This window comes from Lissotriton vulgaris, chromosome 5 (assembly GCF_964263255.1).
Source record: "Lissotriton vulgaris chromosome 5, aLisVul1.2, whole genome shotgun sequence".
Classification (NCBI taxonomy): domain Eukaryota; kingdom Metazoa; phylum Chordata; class Amphibia; order Caudata; family Salamandridae; genus Lissotriton; species Lissotriton vulgaris.
In genome coordinates this window covers 82174049-82195025 of record NC_141693.1, presented here as the reverse complement: position 1 = coordinate 82195025, position 20977 = coordinate 82174049, and the positions used below count along the sequence as shown (strand labels likewise).

The 20977-nt window shown below is 45.2% G+C and overlaps 1 protein-coding gene and 1 non-coding gene across 3 annotated transcripts in view; both read right to left on the bottom strand.

Moving 5' to 3' along the window:
- GOLGA1 (golgin A1) overlaps window positions 1-15520 on the bottom strand; it is a 491231-nt gene extending 475711 nt beyond the window's left edge. For both annotated transcript variants that reach the window (XM_086920926.1, XM_086920927.1), the window contains exon 1: window positions 15399-15520. The gene's annotated coding sequence lies outside the window, so the exon portion shown is untranslated. The remainder of the gene's footprint in view (window positions 1-15398) is intronic.
- LOC147710256 (Z30 small nucleolar RNA) lies at window positions 11406-11501 on the bottom strand. The gene has a single exon (XR_015296157.1). It is a non-coding gene; the product is annotated as a Z30 small nucleolar RNA (small nucleolar RNA).
- Window positions 15521-20977: the final 5457 nt, after the last annotated feature.

Below are 20977 nucleotides of genomic sequence, written 5' to 3'. Positions count from 1 at the left end.
TGGTGCCGAGTGGTGCTGTGGTGGTGGTGCCGAGTGGTGCTGTGGTGGTGGTGCCGAGTGGTGCTGTGGTGGTGTGGTGGTGCCGAGTGGTGCTGTGGTGGTGTGGTGGTGCCGAGTGGTGCTGTGGTGGTGTGGTGGTGCCGAGTGGTGCTGTGGTGGTGTGGTGGTGCCGAGTGGTGCTGTGGTGGTGTGGTGGTGCCGAGTGATGCTGTGGTGGTGTGGTGGTGCCGAGTGGTGCTGTGGTGGTGTGGTGGTGCCGAGTGGTGCTGTGGTGGTGTGGTGGTGCCGAGTGGTGCTGTGGTGGTGTGGTGGTGCCGAGTGGTGCTGTGGTGGTGGTGGTGCCGAGTGGTGCTGTGGTGGTGGTGCCGAGTGGTGCTGTGGTGGTGGTGCCGCCGAGTGGTGCTGTGGTGGTGGTGCCGAGTGGTGCTGTGGTGGTGGTGCCGAGTGGTGCTGTGGTGGTGGTGCCGAGTGGTGCTGTGGTGGTGGTGCCGAGTGGTGCTGTGGTGGTGGTGCCGAGTGGTGCTGTGGTGGTGGTGCCGAGTGGTGCTGTGGTGATGGTGCCGAGTGGTGCTGTGGTGGTGGTGCCGAGTGGTGCTGTGGTGGTGGTGCCGAGTGGTGCTGTGGTGGTGGTGCCGAGTGGTGCTGTGGTGGTGGTGCCGAGTGGTGCTGTGGTGGTTGTGCCGAGTGGTGCTGTGGTGGTGGTGCCGAGTGGTGCTGTGGTGGTGGTGCCGAGTGGTGCTGTGGTGGTGGTGCCGAGTGGTGCTGTGGTGGTGGTGCCGAGTGGTGCTGTGGTGGAGGTGCCGAGGGATGCTGTGGAGGTGCCGAGGGATGCTGTGGAGGTGCCGAGGGATGCTGTGGAGGTGCCGAGGGATGCTGTGGAGGTGCCGAGTGATGCTGTGGAGGTGCCGAGTGATGCTGTGGAGGTGCCGAGTGATGCTGTGGAGGTGCCGAGTGATGCTGTGGAGGTGCCGAGTGATGCTGTGGAGGTGCCGAGTGATGCTGTGGAGGTGCCGAGTGATGCTGTGGAGGTGCCGAGTGATGCTGTGGAGGTGCCGAGTGATAATGTGGTGGTGCCGAGTGATAATGTGGTGGTGCCGAGTGATAATGTGGTGGTGCTGAGTGATAATGTTTTGGTGCTGAGTGATAATGTGGTGGTGCTGAGTGATAATGTGGTGGTGCTGAGTGATAATGTGGTGGTGCTGAGTGATAATGTGGTGGTGCTGAGTGATAATGTGGTGGTGCTGAGTGATAATGTGGTGGTGCTGAGTGATAATGTGGTGGTGCTGAGTGATAATGTGGTGGTGCTGAGTGATAATGTGGATGAACCGCATGAATGACGCAGTGTCATTTCTGATAAGGGTTTGTCCATTTGGTCAGGTGACGGTCTTGTTTGGTGGTGGGTAGGTTAGCAAGGAGTAATCTTCTGTTTGGTCCGTTTGGACAGTTGCGGTAGAGGTTTGCGATTTTGCTGTTAAAAAAACCTGGATAGACTTGTATACAGAATGTGAGGGTTCTTTACAACGGATACACTAATTTAATTGTGAAGTATGGGGGTTTATGTGACCAGATAAAGTAGCTTCTACAAGAATAAACATTTAGTTGAAAATAAAAAACAAAGCAGTAGTAAAGTGTGCATGTGGCCTGATTTGGAACTCGGTAAACCCTAATTACCAGAACTATGCCACAGCAGACTCAGTTCTTCCCTCATACATTTTCACAGAGGCAGCTGCAGATTGTGTGTCAAACACCAGAAAGACACTACTACTGAAAAGTTTGTGCATGCACACCGGTTGTTGATTGTGCCTGGAAAGAGTTTAACCGCAGTCAAATGATAGATTCAGCAGGGTCCTTGAGTAAACGCTGCCGTGCACGATACAATTGTATACATACACATCGCTATCTCCCCTATTAAATCGGGTCTTTCTCTAGCTACACCACAAAGACACTAATATCTTTCTAGAGACTTAAACTCCTGTTCTTATTATATATTTGTTGTTGTTGACTTATAACTTTGTCAGGCTCTTGTTAGGCATTCTGCCACTCTGTGCTTAAGGTCCAGACATGCTAAGTCAAGAGGTTAAAATCAATAAATGATGCCCCATCTGTGTTTAAGAATGAAATAACTAGATGTATAGCACTCCAGGGTTCACACTTAGCATCTCAAAGTGTATTCGTCTCACCTGAAGCTCTCTCGATCTAAGCCACCCTCAAAGCCCCCGCTGACTGATTCAAACTTCCACCCTGGAAGAAACATTTATGTCTTTTAAATAGTTAGCCTGTGTTCCAAAAAGCGTCAAACCTCACTCGGATGGATAATTAATAAAGAACCATGATTCCGCCCCCTGTGTGTTACAATTGTGGTGTAACCCTTCTAGCCTGTGGACCGCTATTGTCCGCATTGAAATTCTTAGACTTCCTCAGAGGGAGAGTACCGGCACTTCTCAGAAGCAAGCAGGTTCTATGGTACAAGGTATCAGCACTTCTGAAATCCTTTTCTAGCACTGTCATGGCATCTGAACCTTCCAGTGAAATGGAGCTATGTGACTGTCAGCTTCCTAGGAAACATCCCCGCCTCCTGTAGGCTCACCTGGCATCAGTTACAAAAGACAAGTATTCCCTGGGAATAAAAGAACCCTTTGTGGGCTGAACGGGCACGGAGTCACTCGAATGGACTAACGCACTGTGAGGATGTCAGGAAGCATGCTTCTTGAAAAGGTGCTCGACGTGTCTCGAACTGGGGCAGAGCGACCAGGGCAAGCAGGGGTAAGGATGATTTGCTACAACGCAGACCAAAGAAGACCATGGCAGCACTACTCCCAACAGAAACACGCGAAAAGAGCAGTTTTAGATGGGAGCACGTTACCGCTCTATATTTAAGCACCTAAACGTAGGCTATTTTAATACAGTGAGCCAGCCATATAATAAACTTATTTGGCTATGGCACTACTAGGGGGTGCGGGGCGCGCAGGCAGTGATGATGCTGCAGATCTGCGGCCGGAGTCTGTGCGGAGGGGAGAGCGCGCGCTCCAGCAGTGAATAATAATTAGGGGAGAGAGAGGGGAACAGATGGCCGTGAAGCAGGGGGCGGGGCAGCGGAACCCTTTGAAGTCACGGCCTGCGGACGTGAATAAGTGACGGCGGGGGGCGGGGTAGCGGAACCCTTTGATGTGGCAAACGCTGCTGGGAGGGGGAAGCCTGTGGGGAAATGCAAGCTCGTGCACGAAGGAGCTTGTGGTCACGTGATTTCACATGAACTGTTGAGAATCCTCCTCATAAAAAGTCAGCTTTTGGATGGACAGCAAAAGGTTCGAGTAAACTCGACCTAAACATTGTATGATTTATGGTGTCAGAGGCAAATTTGTTGTTGTTACTGTATCGTGGTATCACAGCACCTTCCCTAAGGGTGCTGTACTGATTGCGGACCGCAGCACTGGCCGACTAAGTAGAGCACCCACCGAAGGAGCACAATACCGTGCCTACTCTCACATCGCACTGCATGCACTGCCTGTGTAGTGCCCGCCTACCGGTGCAGCGCCGCCTGTGTTAACGCAGTGCCTGCTCCCGCGCCCGGCAGCACTCGCGCTTCAGCAAAATGTGCTATTTCTGCACAGTCTACTTTCAATACAAACACGGAAATTCCCAAGATGAAAGTGGCCGAAGAGATCCTGAGAGGGGGGGCTGTAACAAGGAGGGAGCTACGAGAGGGATTGAGATGTGCTTACCCATTACAGTTTTTTAAAACAACTCCGGCGTCTTAAATAAAGAAAATTAATGCCAATGTCTGCTGCATGATCGAGCTGATTAAACCCCTCTCCACCACAAGCGACGCCACCTGAAACAACATTTACAGAAGAGCCCTCTGCAGACACACGGTCACGACCCCAGCCCCAAAGCAAACACCCGCCTTCAATGGGGCACAGACGGAAAGACTTCCTCGGGCCTTAGAGAGGGTCTGCAGCGAACTCCACCTCAGCCACAAGCTTCTCCTCAGTCTCACCCCAAACTCACCCTACGAGTTCTTCATCCCTACACCCTCCATCCTCCCCTCCCTTCCCTTCCCTGCCCCAAGACAAGCACCCATCACCCTCAATGGGGCAAAGATAGAAAGACTTCGGCCAGTGAGAGAGTCTGTACCGAACTCTCACTCCGTCATGAGGTTCTTCTCTGTCTCTGACCCCCCCACCCCAACACTCAACCTACCAGCTCTTTATCCCCACACCTTCCCACCTCACACTCCCTCCCCACCCCAACACTAGCACCCGCCATCAATGGGGCACAGATGGAAAGACTGCCTAGGGCCTGGGAGAGGGTCTGCTGCGAGCTCCCCTTCAGCCACAAACATTTCAGCAGTCTCACCCCAAACTCACCCTACGAGTTCTTCTTCTCCACACCCTCTCCTACAAATGCTTATTATAAGTTGAAAGTGGTGTGTTTTACCTGAGTGAACAGCTAAAAATGTGCATTGTTTATGAATGTGTATGGTTTTATTTGGTCTTATTTTAACCAAAAACGTAAAGTCTACTTTTATAAAGTACAATAAAGAGGGCGTTTGTGTCTACTGGGGCCGGGGGAGACACACAGATGTCTCTCAGGGACTCCTGGTGACACAGACAGATCATTGCCTACTGTGTTTCAGTGCCTGCTGGGGGACACACACTCCTCTGAGTTGACTGTGTATCTGCACCTACTGAGGGACACACATAGCTCTGAGCAAGACTGTATTTTTGTGCCTCCTGGAGACACACTGCTCTGGACAGGATGGGCCCCGGCCTGGTATCTTGTATGGGGCGTATAGAGCACTGGGTACATTGCCCTAAACAGATTGTGTTTTAGTTCCTTCTGGGGGGGGGGGGGGGGGGGGGGGGGGGGGGAAGGGACACACTCCTCCGAGTAGAGTGTGTATTGGCCTGAAAAAGAATGACGTCTTAAGTCAGCTTTCCTAGCCTTGGCCTTGGAATATCTCTAGGAAAATGAAAGGATTCATCCTTTTCTTTAAACCTACATTGTTTGTGCAGCGCGCGCTGGAGTGTTTAAGATATAGCAGCCACAGTACAGCGCCTCCGGCGCTAATTCTGGGCGCTCTATGGGTCACTTTGTCCTCATTTCACACCCCCGGGTCTCCCACAGGGCTCATAATAAATTAGGGTTTGAATTCTAACAATTTTCTTATTTTGTCACCTTTGTGCAGCTCTGCATACTGGGGCTGGAAGTAGCATTAAGCACTAGTTCCAGGGTTGGAATTTCTTTAGAATCTGTGCAAACATACTAAATTACATGTTTTGGGGACTTTAGTCAGTTCTTCTATCTTTTCCCATACTGAGAACGGATGGAAATGTACTGACAATGGCAGAATTAAAACTTCTTCCAGGGTTGGACAAAAAGTGGCTGGAGGGAAAGTGAACGTGTAAAGCTCAACAGATTTTCGCATGAGCAAATCTACACCTGAATATTACAAAAGGTGTGGATTTTAATAAAATATCTACTTGTCCATGGGACAGGTTGTTTCATAAATCTACTTGTCCTGTAACAAAAGCCACTTGTCCCTTTTGTGCCATGTAATGCGGCAACGAATTATGGCAGCAATCTCGTTATATAAGAGCTCTGATATAGCCCCTCTGATTATGCCAGTACTCCTACCATAGTAGGATCAGAATACTAGCAATTCCCTTGTGTTACCACTTTTCCGCAGATCTACATACTGGGGCTGAAGGTAATGGTAAGCAATAGTTCCAGAGTTGGAATGCCCCTTTGAATCTGTGCAAACCTACTAATTTGCATGTTTTAAGGCTTTTTACCAACTCTTCTTTAAATCTTTTCCCATACTGGGGAAGGTTGGAAATTTACACCTGACAATGGCAGATGTAAAACGTCTTCCGAGGTTTGTAAAAAAGTGGTTGGAGGAAAAGTGAACTCGAAAAACTCTCAGATCTTCACATGATCAAATCTACACCTCCATATTTGCACATGATAAAATGCAGTTCAAATAGTTTTTAGGAGTACCTTTTCTTGGCCCACTTCTGTAAATTCTTGTTAATTCACGAAAGCTATATATCTGCACTTAATGCAAATACATGTATCATGGGTGCACTTTTGAGACTTTCTTTATTAATTGGGCCCCTAATTAGGTCTGGCATTAACCATGACATTTTGGGCCAGATGTACGACCATGTTATTTTGTGGGGGTCGCAAATTGCATGCCTCATCAATATTCATGAGGCACTCACAATTTACAACCCCATTGAGAATGGTTGGCCCTCCCAGGCAAGGTGGCCTGCTGGGCTCAGAAGACTTCCATGTCTGGGACTGCTTTTAAATAAAGCAGTTTTTAGGTTTCGCCTCGCCGAAAGCTAAGCAGCAGACTTTCACGCAGGGCGAAATCTTATGTCTAGAGATGTGTGCTCATGTCCCGCCCCTCTGTTCCATTGGCTTGCTCCATAAATGGAGGCTAGCCATTGGAACAGACATCTGTCCGTCATGGCCGGAGCACATTCGTGGGCGTTTCCCACGATTTTTACTCATCCCGCCCCTTTGCGATCGTAATGCGGCGGTGGGCGGTAGTTTTTTAAAGTTTTGTTTTCGCCATTTTGGAAGTGTCGTTTTCAGGGGTGGGTTGCGCGATGTCCCGCTCTCTGTTCCCGCCCCCCTCCCGCTGTTCGTGTGCCCGTTCCCGCCCCCCTCCTGCTGTCCGTTCCCGCCCCCCCTCCCGCTGTCCGTTCCCGCCCCCCTCCCGCTGTCCGCGTGCCCGTAGGTGCTTGTTTAAATTAGGGACTAGCCAACATTTATGCCCTCTCTGAAGAGTCACGGTTTAGTAATTACATCGGTTTTGTGTAATTCAGACCGCGCAGTAACATTTCGTCTCTGCCGCTCCTCTCCTTCCCATACCGGGCCTCTTGGCTCACTTTGGCGGTCAGACATGCTGCTCTAAATGTGACGGTGCCAAGTGACCTGAGTTCTGGTGTCTATACATACTGGTACAGCCGTCCCGTTCTTTTCTCCTCTGATATCAAGTGACGCGGGGCCCAAAGAACGTGTCACTGGCCTGTGGCATTTGTATGACAAAGCCAGAAAGAAGGCGGCTGGCGACAACAACAAGTATTGTCTGCTGTGCCCCCCCAAAGCATATTGTGGTGTAAAAACCACTAAAACAGCCACTCTACAGCACTGTTCAAAATAATTTACAAGTTGGAGCAGGGAATGACCCTTGGGTCTAAACCTTTGCCTTGCGTTGTTGTCAGTGCGTTTTTCTAACAGCTGTGCTTAAAAAGTGTCCTGACCCTTATTTATAATAAAGTATGAGTCTGAAAGTGGATATACATTATCTTAAGCTTGAAACTTTTTCTGGCATACAACTTTATTTTTTTTAATTCTCGCAGTTTGTCTGTCACCCGTCATATCATGTTCTTTCTTTCGCCCCAGTTCTCCGAGCAATAAGTGGCTTTGCTGATGAGCGCAAAAGAGTCAAAGGAATGTGAGCCAGTGAGGTGGCAGGGCCAGGTTAATTTTTAAATATATTAAACATCAGTCCTGCCATTGTGCTGCAGAGACTGCAACAATTGGCGCTGGTGATTATTTTTCTTAGCGCTCATTACTCAAGTACCTTTGTAGCATGGCATGTGGTATCTGCACAGAAATCTTTGTGGCAAGGCCTGCCATAGATTGTACAGAATTTCAAAATAAATGTGGACAGAATACCCACATATTTTTATAGTACTGGATATTTCAGTCAGAAAATCAAAAATGTATTAAAAGTCTAGTCCACTAACCAGAGCACGCAAATTATCTATATAACGTACTATTTGTATTCCTGCTTCATTTCAGACTTCACACTCTCAAAATAAATCATTAAAATCGTCCTTCTTGTTTCTAGTTTCGCCTTATATATATATTTTTTCAATTCGGTATCGCACATACAATATCTTGAGCTAGCACGGGTTTATCTAAAGAAACTTTCGTTTTTAAGAGGCAGAATTCTGAGCCTAAACATATACAGTTTCCTAGAAACGAGAGCCTGGCTTTAATCCCGCAGCCACTGAAGCTCAAGGCACCTCTTCCAGGAGGAAACCATATGTTCACTACATCTGAAGAATGCATCGTGTAGGGCCCTCTTAGTGGATGTATCTGATGTTATAGGTACAGGGTTACCAAAGGAGGTTTACCAAGGATATTGCTGTTCTGCAGTAACTTACATATTTTTAAATTTCATTCATTGAGCAATAATATTTGACTACTGATAACATCTTTTATGAATGCTTGTTTTTAAATGCAGCCCGTTTCAATAAAAATGAAACGTTTCAGTTTCATTTTTAAGGGCGGAAACTGGTCCCTGGGACCACTGCCTGCACCTAAAAAAAATAATTCCCCTGCATTTGCAAAGGGGTAGGGGTCCCCTGGGGACCCCTTCCCATTTGCGAGGGCATTACCATCCTCTTGAAGAGGGCGGTAAATTGCGAGTGTTTTGCAAATGTGGTTGCAAAACATTCTTACATAGGGTAGTGAGGCGCAATTAGGAAGGGATGCCCTTGGAACGCCCCTTCCTAATTGAGAGTCGCAAATCCTATTTAGCGAGTCGCAAATAAATTGTGACTCGCTAAATCGGGTTTGTACATGGCCCTTTAGGTTTTTGCATGCGGAAAAGGGTCGCAACCCTGTTTGCTCATGCAAAAACAGGTCGTACAGCTGGCCTATAGTGTTTATAAAAATTAGGTCTCTCTCTGTCTATTGGCTAGCTTCGCTGTGAGTGACAGCCTTCTGATCTTTCACAAGGAGCATATCGGCACACAAAGTAGGGCGCTCACCCCAATAAAGGCTTTGCATCAATGAACCATAAATACAAGTTTGAACAGCATTAACACATGGACACAAAAATTACCTTAACTTCAGACAATGCCCTTCCCTGATCCATAATGTGGTACTGTAAACAGTCAGCCAAAGGGTTTGTGCTGCAGGGTTTGGGCCTAAATGTCCCAAGGAAAAAATAAACATAAAAACTTTTTGTCCTTGACCCCAAACAATATATCCAGGTGTAGGGCTATAGGTATTCCACATCCCTAATATTAGCTCCTGCTAAAAAGCAGTTCAAATATTTTCTAGGAGCACAATTTCCTGAAAATTCTTGTGAAATCATGAAAGTCGTAAATCTGCACTAATGGCAAGGACATATATCAAGGGTACAATTGTGTGACTTTTTTTTTAACGAGTTGGGCCCTTAATTTGGTCTGAAGTTAACCAAGACCTTTTGCTTCTATTAACATTCTCTCTATAAATCAACTAACTTCCAATCTTTCAGAAGGAAAATATCGGAATACGAGACAAAAAAAATATGATTGCTTTTTACCAATGTTCGATATAATGATCAGAGCCTGGCAGCTCCCAGAATGTTTTACAAAAGCCATATCAAAAGAAGACCCAAATATACAAAATCAAAAGGCTGATCACTAATATCAGAACTATAGGCTTTTCTGCAGTTTGTTTATTTTCATGCTTCCCATTATCTTGTGGAAACAGGTTACACTGATTTTCCATTATGAATAACTTTTGGAAATACTAGCATGTATCAACACATTTTACTAAATGATGCTTCTAAGAAATGTAACCTACAATTAAACAGTAGTTTAGCAAAACGGTTTTTTTCTAGTTGCATTTTTGTGAGCATTTTATTTTGAAAGCAAAAGATCATCGGTCTTGCTTTCAAGCTTCTGTAGATATTTGAATCTAATTCAAGAGCATTCTGGGAATAATGAATGTAGCCTCACATTGTTAAACTATACAAATGTGAATACACCTTTTAACACTGAAAGCGCCACCTGATAAGAAAGGCTTTGTATCAATGACACATAAATACAAGTTCGAACAGCATTAAGATATACAACGCAAATATTACCTTACCTGCAACCAACGCCCTTTCTCGATCCATAATATGGTACTGTAAACTGGCAGCCAAACAGTTTGTGCTGCAGGGGGTTCAGCCAACCAGTTCCAAGGACAAAATATAAATGAAAACTTGTTGTTCTTGACCCCAAACAATATGGCCTGGGAGTCTGGCTGTAGGAATTCCATAATCCTGCTACATAACAAGCCCCTTAAACTGCTTTACACTCTTACACTCACATATGGCAAAACTGTTTAAGGTCATGTCCACCACTCAGTACTGTACCAGTCTACAGCATAAGCCACTCATTACCAACTTAACATGCAGGGATTAACTGAAGAGATCTGCCACATACTACTGGCCAATGGAGGACATTAATTTAGTGAACCACTGCAGGTTCCAACAAGCTATGTAGTACGACCTCTTCTTGACATCTCGCACTGACACACAACAATAATCGGATATAGGATGATATTAACAAAGTCCATTCAAGCAGATCTCTCCCAAATGTCTCCTTCTAACCAATGCTTGTTCAGGACCATAAACTTTAAACAGAATATCTCAGAATGGACAACCCAGTGTAAGTAACCAGCTATGTGACTGAATAGGATGGTAAGAAGTACCACGGGGACCGGCAGAGCGGCTAGCTCTCTGAAAACCATAAGTTGCACACCTCTCACTTCTTTATCAATCACACTGCTAACCGCTGCGTTCCAAAACACAATAACTGCACCTGTGGTCAGTGAACACAACATGGAAACACTTTCACACAGGAACAAAACAAAGACAACACACTTCAAACCAGACACTCAACATGCTGTAGTGTGCTAACCATGTAGGCAAGCGCTTCAGCACTCCACACAGTAGTAAGAGCTATATGAATATTGGAATACAATACATATTATGCTATTGACTTAATATTAAGGTTTTATTGCGACAGTACTGGAACATTTCTACATACATGTAATGTCATCACTATGTAGCAAACTGTGTGTATTGCAGACATATTCAAAATGCAAACCAGACGTGTTACATTTGCTAACGGAAAATAACAAAACAATCTGATCAGGAAAGTATTCAAAAAGTTTAATGCAGAAAAGGTTTCTGCAAGATAAGGTCAGCAGAGTGTCCACAAATTGGGAAAGAACTACTGAAATCGTAGAACTGCTAAATCGTAAAAGCAGAGCAGCCCAATGATCTTTTGGGGGGTGGCGGGATAAAAATAAAATGTAAAAAATCGGTCAAATAGTCAAATATAAGCAAAGAATGGAAATGACACAATATAGGTAATGAGAATGTAATGAGAATGTAATGAGAATGTGCTCCTGTGAGATGATGACCCATCATAAAAGAAATCTCTTAGGACGCTGTTTGAAGATGTCCAGAAAAGCGAAATAAGTGGCATACATTCTCACGGGTTACCCTTCTGGCAGCGGGTGTGAGACATCAGCACACAAGACAGGGCACTTAAATAATAGCAGAAGGGGCTAGCACTGGTAAACAGTGTTGCAACTCTGGGAGACCACATAAGCCATATCAGCTCAGAGAGAAGATTAAGTGCTCACATCCTGGTCAAAGCCTAGTTAAAGTAACCAGCAATACCAGGTCAGGCATATCTAACTCATCATTGCCTCCAGGCACATTTCCAGCTCCCAAACACTACACTCAGGTCTTTAATTATCCTGGGAAGAAGTGAGAGATTTTTTTTAGAGGCTATAGGATACTTCCTCTCATTATATAGTTGTCCCCTCCAAGGTACCTACAACCAGATTGTTACATCACATACCACGTTTTTGCCCATGTCTACACAACCCTGTGTTGTTATTGTTGACCCACATACACCTTATTGGTGTTATGCTTCATCATCGAGTCTCATATTGATTGCTATAAACCAGGACATGCTCAACCAATCGTTTTGGAGCATGTTGATACACAAGTCTAAACATGGTGATAAAGTAAAAATACCTAGAAGTCACCAAGTTATTTCTTTACTATGGTGCCTCAGGTAAGGTTAAAATCAAACAATTCTTTGGGTGTTAGAATAAAGTATAACAATATATTTCACACTACTTTATTGGTTTCGGAATAAAAGTGTCACGATTTATCACACCTTACTTAGCAAGTCAACATGTTTCAGCCCTCCGTGGTTAGGCCACCATGGTTACAGGGCTTTTGTCAGGACCACTATGTAGATGCCCTGTGATGGGTCTTTATTTCATCAGAGCCAGGAAGCAAAGACATGTAACACTGAACATTCATGTCGGGCCTCCTTGCCTGTTTTCCCTATAAGGGCACTTTTTGATGTCTGAATCAAGAAAACGAAATGGCATATAGAACAAACAGCATAATAGTATGTATGCAATTTGATTTTCATTTGGTGACATACAGCCCAACATGCGTATTGCGTACTCACAAGGAGATATTATGTGAACTGATCATAATGCCATTTTGAACTCATTCACACACAAGTATCATCAAATATAGTTTGTGTGATTGCAGGTGACTGCACTGCAATACTCAGTGGTAGTGAGAAATCAGGCATAACACAAACGTAGGGAGACCATTCTTAACCATGTTGATATATCTCATACACCAACGGGACAGGCGGGGCACACCCCTATAGTCAAACACTATAGAAGAAATCCAGATATTACTTTCACAGTCAGTATTTGCACGCCAGTTTATATTACCTGTGCTCCCCAATCCAAGGGTGCTGTGCCACTGAGAAACCTACTTTCTTCTCTGCTCTCGAGGCTGTAGGTATCGACAAACTGTCTGTGTTCATATAGTTTGTCGTCTCCTTTCCCCTCTTTCATTGTCACAATAGTTACATACATATTACAAATAATAAACATTAAGTAACATAATGCCCAAAAACAGTCACACTGATTGACTTGTGGTAGACAAGCACGCTTCAAGTTTTGATATATGCCATTTACTGGGCAAACACTCAAACATATTTGGTAAATTTCAAATGTCTTCCATTTTATTGCTACATAAGACCCTTAACACTGAGGCAATTAATGAGAATAATGAATACAGTGAAATGTAAAGATTACCAGGGCTGAGAATGGAATGGACAGTCCCTGCCCCCTTCTATCTAGCCGTGTTGCACGCCCCTCTTCCTAGCAAACGCAGTTCTAGCTAGTGCATCCTCATACATTCCCTACTCTCAATTTTTGCCAGCAATTAAGACCATTCTGTGGAACAGCCCCAGGGATCTGTGGATTACCACATTTGCAGCCCACTTAAAGTGTTTAGTCCATACCTGTTCCACGGACATCCCCTGGAAATCTTGCCTAAAGCGGAGCAAACATCTCTAAAGGAGACCACAAGCTTCAAACACAACCCTTCCCCAACACCCTTGAAACAGCTGCATTGAGGAACCAAAGCAAGAGCATCAAAAAAAGTTACAACCCAATAAAAAAAAAAACAAGCAAAGCATCCAAGCTTCAGGATCTAGGTCCTATTTACAACAGGCACGAGTGATTGCACTACACCTTATAATAAACCTAAGTTTCCATACACTGAAGCTGCACAAATTAAAAAGAAACGGAAAACATTATGTTAAAATCCCCGATTTGTAAGTACAATGATAAAACTGTGTGTGTGAGGAGGAGTGGATTGAGGAGTTCTCTGAAGGAGCCATGGCCAAAGAAGAGTTACAATGAATCCTTTAAAAGAGGTGTGGTGTATGCAATTAAGCGCCTATCCTAAAACTTGTGATCTACAGTCATGTGCTACAGAAAGTGTGACACCTGCCTAGTATTTCAGTGGCCATCAACACAGAAGGAGCATAAGGGGGAAATAAACAGTCAGGCTGCCCCCCACTGAGCAATCTTTCAACAGAAAAAGACCTGACATATATTGAACAAAACCCCTTATCTTTAAGAGACCAGAGGGGTCTGTCACTTTTTTCAAGAACTCCCCCAAAGGTAGGGCTCACTGTCACTAATCCAAGTGTCTATATGTTCAATTTGAACAAAAATGTCAATACACCTCAAGAAAAGGATAACCCGCCAGAGAAGTGCGTGAAAAAATGAGAGAAAGGGAAGAAAGCACCTCAGGATAGTAACATCAACGGGGGATAGCTGGTTGGTACTCACTAGCACACCCACTTATCACCGGTTGCTTTCTTCCCATAAAGAAAGTGTGTGTTTTCATCATTTCAAATGGGTTGTTCAATCGCTGGTCCTCTCCAAACTGGACTACGGGAATGCTATCCTCACAGGGACCCCGAAAACTCACCTCGCCCCCCTCAGATCAGAACTAAATATCACACCCCGGCTCATAACAGACATTAAACGGTATGAACACATCACGCCTGCCCTCAAGTCTCTAAAGTGACTTCCCATCGAAGGAAGATTCATTTACAAGACTTCCTGCATCCCCCACAAAGCACTTCACTCACATTCCCCCCGACTATCTAGACAACAAACTCACAAAAGCAGGAAGAACCAGACCTCTGAGAAGCTCTGCCACACTTCTTCTCGTTCCTCCCAAAATATAAAGTTAAACAACATAGTATCGCTCTTTTTCAGGTAATGCTCCTAGCATTAGGAACTCCCTCGCGAGGGACCTACAATGCAACCCCTCCTTCACTGGCTTCAAAAGGGACCTGAAATGCCATCTCAACAAATACTGGTACTCACGAGGAACTAAAAACTCTGTTTCAAATAGGATCCCTTGCTCAGTCCAGACTCAGTTGACTGTTTTTTTCCGTCTTTTTTTTGTGTTTGCCTCTATTGTCTTGGATGTCTTTTTCGCCATGGACGCTAAATGTTCAAATTGACCACAATTCAGTAATTCCACCTCATGATCAAATGATTTTCTATGAATATATTTTTGTGTACTCCTCCCGCTCTGCCTAAACATTTTTCCCGTGTATATATGTTATGTCTACTTGAACCCATGATTGTTGCAAGTCATATACTCTGTGACTGATTATTGCCTTGCTCCAGACTCTGTACAGGGCTCTGATACCTCCAGGTCTTGCTAGTGATATATAAAACCTTTAAAATAAATAAATAAAAATAGTATCCACTATACAAGAACAACACAAACACAAACAATCAAATACTCCTGGAGAATGCCAGAATAAGTGAAACGTGAAAAATAACAAACCCAGCATCACTAATTATTTTAAGGCGGTTATATCTTGTTGAGAAATCAAACAACGTTTTGCCTGTAAAGTTGATAAATATACGTCTCATTTTAAAGGCTATGAGAGAGTACTCCTTCCTAATATAAAGAAAATTGACAGAATGACGGTACCCCCTCACGGAGAGAGGGTGATAACAACCTTCATCTCAAGAGTAGAAAGAGCTCAACCAGAGAGGGGGTACCAAAGATCCAAATGAACTCCCGGTCCGAAGCAGAGCATCAGCTACAACACTCCATAAGGCAGCTGAAGACCATCCCTCTCCCTCCAAGCCAGAGCGCTCCCACGGTCAGGTCAGAAGGTGTAAACACCCGCCGCCTCTTTCCCTTCATTTCTACCATCCACCCTCCCTCATTCAGTAATACTCACCGATATCCGGCTCGTATTCCACCAACTTCTCTCAATATCTGTCGGTGGATGTGGCTGCTGACGTCGCCAACAGCGCCACCGGCACCTCGCAAACCGCACGCCATTGGCTGCGGCTGGGAAAAGGGGCTAGAACCTTCTTCCCCATTGGAAGACAGCCGTGTCAGCTGAGCAAGAACCCCCAGCTGATTCTTGCGCTCGCGCAGTCCAGTCTGGCACCACCGACCCATTGAGAATTTCGTCATGAAAAGAAGACTAAAGCGAGGCATGGTCACGCCCACAGAGTGAGAACCGGGCAGCCATTTTGTAACGGTGCTGTTTAACAAGAGTAATATGGAGCAGGGATCTGGAACTCCATGCCTCCCTGCCTCTGCCTAACCCCCTACCTAGTCACATTCAAAAAGGACAAGCTCCTTCTATTTGACAGATCTTATGGCATAATCAATCACACAGGCAAGACTCATGGAAAACTTTGATTGGAAATGCAACCAGTCTCGCATTTGTTTGAGTAGGAGCTATTGCCATTTGGCAATGTATTTTTCTTATGTATTATGGAGTGTATGTATTTGGTGTGTAGTGGAACTATTTGGGTTGGATTGGATTAGTTAGTTGTGCAATTGTGTGGTGTGGAATGGTGTGGAATGGATTTGTGTAGTGGCATTGACATGGTGTGCTGTGGAAATATATTGTTGTCAAGTCAAGTCAAGTCAAAGAATTTATATAGCGCACTACATACCCAGAGGGTCTCAAGGCGAGCTGGAGCGAGGCTTTTCCTTGAGTTTATTTTATTTCCAGGAGAACCCTGAACATACCCCACCAGACGCAGCTGGCTAAACTGTCACTGTCCCCACAAGATCATGACATCACACATAGAATACTAAGTGCATCACGAGTGACATCACCCAGCCTAGCATAAAACATTCCAATACATTATAACATATCTCCCCATCTTACATTACAATAGCATAAAACATTCCAATATATTATAACATATATGGTTAGTAAATATGTGGCAATAAGTGTAGTGGTATTATGTGGAGTGGGATTGTGTGCTGTGGAGTGGTAAGTAGTTCTGTTTAATTATGTGTTGTGCTGTTAAATTCTGCTGCACAATGTGAAATTGAATGGTGTGGATTGGATGTATGTGATGTGTTGTGTAATTGTGTTGTTGAGTTGTATTATGTGATTTGGTGTTAAATTATGTGGTGTGAGCTGGAAATGTGTGGAGCTGAATTGTGTGGCATTCAACTGTGTGTATAGCTTTGCGTTTTTGGTGACGGAAAATAACAAATATGTAGGAGCTAAGCATCAGATCTGTGTGTTTAAAAAAAAGGAAAGAGTTGGATCTATTGGCATTGTAAATGACTCTTACCTATGTGTTAAGGTTTGGAGTGGATATATGTCATGTGTACCAACTATGTGGGTTGGATTGGACTTGTTAGTTGTGGTATTGAGTGGTGTGAAACTAACTGTGGTGTGGATTTGTGTAGTGGAATTAAGTTGTATTATTTGGATAGTAATTATGTGTTTTTGAGTGTATTGGAATTATGTGGAGTGGGACTGTGTATAATGGAGTATACGTGTGTGGAATGGAATCTCGCTGGCCCCTTCCTCTCTCCCCTCCCCCTGCTGCCAATCGAAGGCGTGCACGCTTGTTAAACAAGGAATTAAACGTTTCATGCATTAAAGTACTGAGCAGGCGGAAATACATATTTTTCCAAACCAAAGTCTGAATTCTATTGCTTTTGGGAAGAGTAGAATTTGAGTTTTATTCACAAATTTGTATCTCTTAGTATAAATGTATTGTAATGCACTGCCGCTATTGGTGAGGAGTAACTGGGGACAGAGCAGTCGGTAAATATCCATGCTGGAGGTACCTTCCAGTAACATATGTTCTTGGTGCTAGGAGCCCCTCTTGACACACTCTTCCATTCGCCCACCGGCCCACCCCCATTTTTACCTGTCATTTGCCGGGGCTTCATCTGACCGGGGTAGGAGCTGACTCCTAATACGGTCCTTCCTCAATGCCAGATTCTCTCTTTCACTCCTGCTTTTACTCGGTGTAGGAGATTCCTTGTGCTAACCATTTTATGTTCCCTGTCCTATTTACAAGATACCCCTTCAGATAACTCTTCACATTCGACAGGTTTCTACTGTTGTTACTAAACTTCCTAGGCACGTCATCTCTGCTGTTCTGTGCAGTACGAGTGTGGTGCCTGGGAGCACAGAATAGATCATAACACAGCGGTGAGAATGCCAGGCTGCCCCGGGTCACCGAAGGGAGCCACCTAAGAGGGAGGCCGCCCTTAGTGCCACAGGATGGCCCTGACCCCTGTGGTTCCGTGGTTCGCGAACTGGGTTCGATGGTTCCGAACCCGTTCAATAAAGATCGTCGGAAATGGACGATTTTGGTGTCAGCAGATCGCAAATGGCGAGTGTAGCGTGTCTGAGTGTTTTCGTATGAATCGATATAGGAGAACACTCCGTATTCAAGGATTTAGTTTTAATCTCCGGGTTCCATTTTGTATATGGCAGCCATTTTGTGTGGTTGCCCTAACATAGGCCCGATGACTGTGGCCGAACGAGTCCTTGAGACACGTACGCCTTAGCTGACTTCTGGGTGACCTGGCCGAACTGACTCCTTGCCCGAGGCTGACCTCGCTGAGCCAGTTCCTTGTTCAGCAGCTGGTCTGATAAAGATCAAAGAGCAGGACGTGCCCAAGTTTATGGTACACTGCTCCCACCTTTCTATCTCCTTTCTAATCTGTTTCTGCCTTTCCTTTACGACATAATCATTGATTTGGGTTGAAGGTTTTATGATGGGTTTGTCCGGCCTGATCGAACAGGAAACTTGGAATTTGCTTGGTCATTTCTGGTGGGCTGGACAACGGAATATGGGATTGTCTGAGATTGTCGTCATACGCTACTTTTGAAAGGTTACACTGTCATTGGTCAGTTTGTATGCACCGAATGTTAATTTGAAATGTTGCCTGAGGCTTGGTTTTTGGCATAAAAGACCATGCTCCGCTTACTGAATTTGTGCAGTCTCTGACGAACCACCCGTGTGTGCTTCGTAGATCTCTGTTGGTTGCAGCCAATAAACTTTGGTCTTTGACGTCATCAAGAAGTATCCCGTGTCTCTGTTTACCAAGACAGGGGAACTCGAAGGTTTCAGGCGTTCTCCCTGACGCCGCTGGGTTCTAAAACCCAGTCCTTCAGTTGGCGCCCAACGTAGGGCGACTTCAGCGGTACCGGGCCAAGCCAGAGGTTCGTGAGAAGCTTCGTGTGAAAATTCTGGAGGAAGGCCAGCCACTTCATCGACCCCTGTATGTCGTCGTGGTCCGAAAGTCTTTGCTGCGAGGTTTCCCGCTTTCCGACGGCTACGAGGGACTGCTGCCCTGACTGTCGCCCTGTTTTGGAGCCTTAGACGTTTGTAGACCGAGACGATTGACGGGTCTTCTGGTGACGCCATCGACATTTCAGTTAAGTATAAGCGGAGCGTCTCCTAGTCCTTAGTTTGTTTGGTATCCTTTAGTGGATCGCTTTGATTTGGTACCTGCAGGCCCCAAAGCCAAGGGATTCGTGTATTCACGAGACTATCGTTTCAAGATTCCCCTTGTTGTTTGAAGCTAGACTAGTGAGCAAGATGCCTGGTTTTAGAAGTTTTAGAAACTTGTTTAGTTGTGGTATATCGAGGGATTCCCGGTTAGAGGATTCGTGTCCGGTTCCTCCGATCGGAACTCCTACATACGATTTGTATGTGAAACATGGTGTGGGCCCTATTAGTTATAATGAGATCTGGGTAAAATATACGAAGAGTGACGGTGTCCTACAGTGGCCCCGTTACGGTAGTTTTGAAACTGAAATTCTAGATAACCTTGAGGTGAAGTTGTTCAAAAAGAAAGCGAAGCCGGCGATGTTTGACTCTTTCCGCATATGGCGCAAAAAAGCCAAACAGAAAGAGATTAAATTAGCGAAAAAGAATAAGCGAGAAAGAGGTATGTCAATGGTGCAAGCTGCCATTGCGTATAGAGATAATGAAAAAGAACAAGAAAGTGAACAGATGCTTAGAGTGAGGAAGTTAGCAGTAGATAGATGCTACCCAGTCTTGCCGCCTAAAGAGCAGAAAGACGAGAGAGATCTTGCGAAAGATCCTTTAATGTTGCATCTGTTAAATTCACCACCACCCTATGTGCAGAATGCTACGGCACCACCGCCACCAGTGGTGGCTGTGCAACTGCCGGTTATTTTGCCTCCGGCGATTCCTCTACAGCCAGCTCCTCCGTTGGCTACTGTTCCTTTGGCGCAGCCTCCTCAGGGGCCGCCAACTTTGCCCTTTTCTACAACTGCTACTTCTATGCCTGTTCTGATTTTGGATTCTTCTACTACTGTCCCATCTTCCCTTATTCTTCCGACTACTCCTTCTCCTAGACAGCGGATGACTGCTGCTTTTTCTGGTTTTCTGACTCCTTGGTTGGGACAATTGGGTATGTCTCCTGTGAGTGGGCGTAGACAGTCGCGTAGTCAGTTGCCTGGTACGGATGAACAAGTGGTTTTGGATCACATGGCACGTAGATGGGTTACGTACACGTCTCAGTACAATCTCGAGGGTATCATGGATGTTTTTCGGCAATGGGAAGCACCAAAGAAACTGTATGTTTTTGAGATCATGTGTGCGTTCCTCCATGATCAATGGATGGACAAAGTGGGTAAACCTCCTGAAGAGTTGTTTCGACTGCGTTCTGAGTTTGTGAAAGGGACGATTGTGAGTCTCCTTGACATCGAGAGAGCGGTGTCGACACTATTGTCGTTTCGAAATAATGCTTCTTCTGAACGGCTGTTTGAGCCCGATTCGTCAGTTAGGAGAAAAGCGCATCAGTATCTGATGCGAGAGGTTCCTCCGGTTTGGAGACCTGCTGATGCGACTGCTGTTCCGCCTGTTGTTGCGCACTTTCAGCGAGTGTGGGTACATGTTCCATGGAAGCGTGCGGAAGTTCTAGCGCTTAAGCAGACTTTGCCTGATCCGCGGAAAAATCCAGCCGGATATTATAAAGAGCTTACGCATACTGTGAGTTTGTGCGTTATGAATTTGGCGGACATAGATATGTTGTTTGGGAATGTTCATCAGCAGCCCATCTGGAATGTCATTCGACATACGGATCATGATAATGAATTGGGTGATTCGTGGGTTAATCTTGTTGCTGCGAATGAAAGACAAGTTTGAGGTGCTAAGCCTGAAAATATTATTACAGAACTTCCTGGTAGGATTATTAATCTTATGAAGACTTTGATGCCCGAAGTACATGTTAATTGGGACAAGTTGTCTGCATGTAAGCAGAAGAAAGATGAGACTGTGTCAGATTTTGTCACGCGTTTCGAAGAAACTTTTGTCGATCATAGTGGGCAGGATATGGCTACCAAGGGTGGCCAGAGATTGTTCGTCGACAAGTTTGTGCACAATCTTCTTCCCGAGTTATGCACTAAGTTGAAGGATTCTGAGAGCACTAGGCCTGTTTCTACATCAGCGCAGATTTTAGCTACGGCTCAGTACTATGAGAATAGACGTAAGGATGAGTTAGAGA